This window comes from Hipposideros armiger, unplaced genomic scaffold (genome assembly GCF_001890085.2).
Source record: "Hipposideros armiger isolate ML-2016 unplaced genomic scaffold, ASM189008v1 scaffold_5, whole genome shotgun sequence".
NCBI classification, from domain to species: Eukaryota; Metazoa; Chordata; class Mammalia; order Chiroptera; family Hipposideridae; genus Hipposideros; species Hipposideros armiger.
In genome coordinates this window covers 3812989-3819556 of record NW_017731355.1, presented here as the reverse complement: position 1 = coordinate 3819556, position 6568 = coordinate 3812989, and positions in this window count along the sequence as shown.

The window sequence follows — 6568 nt, the reverse complement described above, 5'->3', positions numbered from 1 at the left end:
GGTTGTCGGAATAGTCATGATGTATTTTGTCTGTTTTTCAAAGGTCATTTATTTATATAAAGAACAAAGATCAATCAATGATATATTGCCTGTTTTGTTCCATAACCTTTTGCCATCTTTCAGTGAGCTTCATAATTCCTACTTCATAGAAGGACCTGACTTTATTTGCGAAAACTGAACAAGGTACTGATTTACAGCCTCATCTGAATTGAACATTATACCATGCAAGGAGTTTTGAAGAGAGTGAAACAAGTGGAAGTCTGATGGTGCAAGGTCAGGTGAGTATGGTGGGTGTGGCAATACATCCCATCCAAGCTCCAATAACTTTTGATGGGTGATCAAACTTGTGTGTGGTCTCGTGTTGTCGCGATGGAACACAACTCCTTTACAATTAACAAGCTCTGGACGTTTCTGGATGATGGTTTTGTTCAAACTGTCCAATTGCTGACAGTACACATTCAAATTGATTGTTTGGTTCCTTGGTTAAGAGCTCAAAAAAAAAATGACACCTTTAAACTCCCACCACACGAGAGCATAACCTTCCTCTGATGAATGTTTGCTTTCGATGTCATTTGAGGCGAATCATCATGTCGGGACCAAGATTGTTTGCGCACCACATTGTTGTAAACAATCCACTTCTCATCACCAGTTATCAGTCGCTTCAAAAAAAGATCGTTTTCCTCACGTTTAATGAGCATATTGCAGATGTTTATATGCGCTATCAAATGAACTTCATTGAGTTCATGCGAAACCCAAATATCGAGCTTGCTTACGTATCCCAGCTTCTTCAGGTGGTCGTGAACACTTCAATGATGGATGCTCAATGTTTCTGCAGTCTCTTGTGTCATGTAACGTGGGTTTGACTTGATCAATGCCTTTATTTTGTCATCATCAACCTCAGTGTGCCTCCCTGACCAAGGAGTGTCGTTGAGATCAAAATCACCAGCACAGAGTTTTGTGAACCATCTTTGGCACTGACATTTTGTAGAGCATTGTCACCATAAACTTAATGCAACTTTTCACAAGCTTGACGTGTGTTCTTCCCTTTATGGGAGTAAAACAGTAAAATATGGCAAAAATGCACAGTTTGGTCTTCCATCTTCAATTTGTTGTAAAATCTCCAAAACTCAACCAAATCTCTCAATGTTTTTTAGAATGAAGCTAGAACTGTCAGCTGTCAAATGATATAGCAATAACATAGACGCGAATGACTCTAGTATTTCCAAAAATGAACTAGTGCAAACATGCGTCATGACTTTTCCAACAACCCTATATATTTAAAATGTTTAGTGGTAGACTCTTGATTCAAAATGACCTGGATTATTATTTTTAATGATGTAGAAAGGCTGGGAAGATGGACCAAAACTAGCTGGATTAAATTTAACAGAAAGAGGTACAAAACTCCACATTAGGTACACATTAAGTTTTTATTTGCAAGGTGAGAGAGAACTAAATCAATAGTATGATATGACTGAAACTAAAATGAAATCCACTGCTAAATATTAATAAAGCATAGCAGCTGAAGCAGCTGAGCCCCATCATAATAGAAGCTCTTCAGTCATATCTTGGGTATTATGCAAGATATGGGAAACATTAACACAATAGAGAAATTCTAGAAGTGGGTAAATGGGTCATAAGTGGCCTGAAAACTATGAAATGAGGAACAGTTACAAGAATAGGAATGCCGGCCTTTTGAGCTTCCTTTGCTCGGCCTGCTCCAAACTCTTTTTCTCCCAGTAATGGCCCTTGAGCCATTCTCTACTGCTCGGGCCCGCTTCTGCTTCTTTTTTTTTTTTTAAGGTTTTTATTGGGGAATTGGGGAAAGGGGAACAGACAAGTTGCTGTCGTTTTGTTCTTCAGTCTAGTTGTGGAGGACGTTGCTTCACTGGCCCAAGTTGGCACCATCATTGCGCTCTTCCCGGGAGAGGCAGATCAGTCGCCGGCTTCTGGACGGCCGCTCACGCTGGCTGCTAGCTACACACGGTAGCCCATGGCAACCCAGTGCCAAAGGGGCTGCAGCCTACGCCATCGCCGGTGACTCACGGCAGCCCAGCTCCAGGTTGAGCTGTTGTTCAGCATCTTAGCTGTGGAGGGCAGTGTCACTGGCCCTCATATGTGGTATCCGAACCGGGGCCCTCTGGCATCCCAAGCCAGTTCTTAACCATCGTGCCACTCGGCCGGCCCCACTTCTGCTTCTTTGCTTCTTTGCAATGTATTTTTTCTTTTAATAAACTGTCCTTTTCTGCAACTTTACCTATCTGGTCTGTGTCTCCATTCTTCGGTTCCACGAAACCACAATCCTGGTACACACACCCAATCACACATAAAAAAATCCTCCTTCATTGAGTTCCTTCAAATCCCTGCCCTTCCAGCCCTTGTCCCAAAGTCAGTCAGGTTAAGTTCCTCCCCTGTGTCCCAGGCACTTCTCGAACTGCCGCCTCTGTGCTGGAACCCAGATTCAGTAAGTTTGTGCCAAAGCCTCTAAGTAAAGAGTCTTGGTCTCCCACAACCCTTCATCAATCTCAGACACAATCCCCACTGGTGTTCAAAGCCAGATGTTATGGGGACTCCCTTTCCCAGCACAGGTGCCCCACACTGGGGAGCCCAGTAGGGCTCAGATCCCCAGAGGCTTCTCAGGAGAGACCTCTGCAGCCAAGCTACCCCTCCCAAATAGAAAAAACAAAAAAGGAATAGGAATGCCTAGCTTAGAAAAAAATATAGGGAGAGTGGAGGAGAATACGAGGTGTTAGCTAAAACTGCAAATTGCAGTTTAACCTAGCTTAGGTTATTAGTGCTTGTACAATACATCTTCTTCAATTTTACAAATGTGCAAACTGAGTCCCAGAGTTTAATGGAGTTGACAGAGGTCAGTCAGCTAAGGTCAGTCAGCTAACAGAGCTAGGATGTAAACTCAGGTCCATTATACCAAGCTGTTAGAAGATTGGGTTTCTCTAAAATGATTCTTATCCTTATGGCATTTTCTTTCTCTTAAAAAAAAACAAACAACAGGGCCTGCCGAGTGGCGCGATGGTTAAGAACTGGCTTGGGACGCCAGAGGGCCCCGGTTCGGATACCACATATGAGGGCCAGTGACACTGCCCTCCACAGCTAAGATGCTGAACAACAGCTCGACCTGGAACTGGGCTGCCATGAGTCGCCGGCTACGGCGTAGGCTGCAGCCCCTGTGGCAATGGTTTTCCATGGGCTACCGTGTGTAGCCAGCAGCCAGCGTGAGCGGCCAGCAGCCGCAGTGAGCGGCCGTCCAGAAGCCAGCGACTGATCTGCCTCTCCCGGGAAGAGCGCAATGATGGTGCCAACTTGGGCCAGTGAAGCAACATCCTCCACAACTAGACTGAAGAACAAAACGACAGCAACTTGTCTGTTCCCCTTACCCCAATTCCCCAACGCTGTTCCCTTCCCCCCAATAACCCAATAAAAATCTTTTTAAAAACAAACAAACAAACAAACAACAAACCCTAATTGTATTCGCAATTGTATTAGTCTCTTGTAGATTCCAACTAGCTATGAGTCTTCTCTTTACTACAAATATCTGGGGAAACAACTCTCATCAGCGATGGAAAGTAATGTCTTGTATTAGGTGCAGTTTAGACTTGAAAACCTCTTAGGTCACTTCATATACTAAGATTGTAAAATTCTATGATAAAATATAATTATTTGGATTAACGTATAACTACTTTATAATTATGCAGTGTAGTTTTGGCTCTGGAGTCGGACTGCCTGGGTTCAAATTCCTGCTCTGACAGCTGTGAAGCCTTGTGCACATTATTTAACCTCTATTGGCCTCAGTATCCTCATTTGTAAAATGACAATGGTAATACTTATAGGGTTATGGTGAAGAACCAGAAAACCATTAAAAACAATAAACAAATACAATCAAGTTGCAGGATACAAATCAATACACAAAAATCCATTGTGTTTCTATATACTAACAATAAAATTTCAGAAAAAGGAATGAAAAAACGATTCCTTTTGCAATGGTAACAAAAAGAATAAAATACCTAGGAATAAATTTTATAGAGGATGTGAAGGACCTATATACTGAAAACTGCAAGACATTATTCAAAGAAATTTAAGAAGACACAAAAAAATTGAAAGATATTCTGTGTTCATGGATTGGGAAGAATCAACATAGTTAAAATGGCCATATTACCCAAAGCCATATACAAATTTAATGCACTCTTCATCAAAATCCCAATGGCATTTTTTAAAGAAATAGAAGAAAAAAAATCATAAATTTGTATGGAACCACAAGAGACCCTGAATAGCGAAAGCAATCCTGAGAAAAAAGAACAGGCTGGAGGTATCACACTCCTTGACTTCAAATTATACTACAAAGTGACAATAATCAAAACAGCATGGTATTGGCAGAAAAACAGACACACAAACCAATGGAACAGAATTGAGATCCCAGAAATAGACTCACATATACATGGGCAAATAATTTTTGACAAAGGATCCAAAAGCATACAATGGAGACAAGAAAGCCTGTTCAATAAATGGTGCTGGGAGAATTGGAAAGCCACGTGCAAGAGAATGAAACTAGACTGCTATTTGTCACCATACACAAAAATTAACTCAAAATGAATCAAAGACCTAAATATAAGACCTGAAACAATAAAATGCATAGAAGAAAACATAGGTACTAAACTTATAGATCTTGTTCTTAGAGAGGATTTTATGAATTTGACCTCAAAGGCAAGGGAAGTAAAAGCAAAAATAAATGAATGGGACTATATCAAACTAAAAAGCTTCTGCACAGTGAGAGAAACCATCAACAAAACAAACAGGCAACCAACCAAATGGAAGAAGATATTTGCAAACAATACCTCTGATAAGGGGCTAATGCCCAAAATATATAAATAATTCCTACAACTCAACAATAAAAAAACAAACCAATCCAATTGAAAATGTGTAGAGGACCTGAACAGACACTTTGTCCAAGAAAACATACAAACAGCCAACAATATATGAAAAGATGCTCAACTTCATTAGCTATTAGGGAAATGCAAATTAAAACCACAATGAGATACCACCTCACACTTGTTAGAATGGCTATTACCAGCAAAACAAGTAATAATAAGTGTTGGGGAGGTTGTCGGGGGAAAAGAACCCTTAAACACCTCTGGCGGGAAGGTAAATTGGTATGGCTGCTATAGAAAACAGTATAGAGGTGCCTCAAAATATTAAGAATAGAATTCCCATATGACCCAGCAATCCCTCTCCTGGGTATCTACCCCCAAAATTTGAAAACATTTATCCATAAAGATACATGTACCCCTATGTTCACTGGGGAGAGGCAGCATTATTCATAGTGGCCAAGACCTGGAAACAACTGAAGTGTCCTTTGATAGACGATTGGATAAAGAAGATGTGGTACATATACACAATGGAATATTATTTGGCCATAATATGAAATACTGCCATTTGTGACAACATGGATCTTGAGAATATCATGCTAAGCAAAATCAATCCCATGGAAAAAGTCAAGCATCATATTATTTCATCCATATATGAGATACAAAACTGAAAGCAACAAACAAACAAGACAAACAAAAACTCATAGATACAGACAACAGTTTAGTGGTTAACAGAGGGAAAGGGGGGGAAGATAAAAAAGGGTAAAGGGAGTCAAGTATATGGTGATGGAAGGAGAATTGACTTTGGGGGTGCACACACAATGCAACAGACACATGATGTGTATAGAATTGGACACTTGAAACCTACATTATTTTATTAAAGTCACCCCAATAAAATTAATAAGAAAGTTATGGTGAGGAATAAATAAGATTATATACAGCAAACAGCTAGCAAACAGAACTCAAATATTAGCTCTAGCTGTAAGTTTGGGGGTGGAAGAAGGGTTGTCAAAGGAGAAGTTATACAGTAAGAAGATATCTAAGGACAAGACCACAGAGAACAGCAACATTTAGCTTGTGTGCTGGGTTGAATAGTATTCCCCGCAAATTCTTGTCCACTGGGAACCTTAAAATGTGACCTTGCGGGAGGCTAGCTCCCGCAGGTCCAGGGGTTCCCTCAGGTGGAGGCGGAGTTGGTGAAGAAAGAAGACTGTGCGGAGACACAGGAGCACTTTCAACAATTAATGTCTCGCTTTATTTTTACAGCATGTCCTTTTTATACTGGGCAGGTAACTATTTATATCATTGAGCTGTTTTTCCAAGTTTAAACCTTTACCCATTAGGAAATTGTTTTCTGCGTAGTTTCAATGTTCCTTCCTTCCCAGGGTTTATTTTCCTTAGAAGTTTGTTTTTCTCAGAATTTTACTTCCTCCCGATGTTTCTATTACAGGGTCCAGCCGATCTGTTCTTCACTAATGACTAACTTATCCTAACTATGTTTCAATTTCTTCCTATAATGGCCAGAGCTGAGTTCCTGCCTTGGCACTTAAAGGATGTTTACTACTTAGCAACTGTTTCAAACACTACTGGCTAAACAGGATCTTAAGAATTATAAGGTTCATAACTTGTCTATCACTAAGAAACTAACAGTAAAACAGAATTATCGTAATATGTCCAAAACTCACTTATTT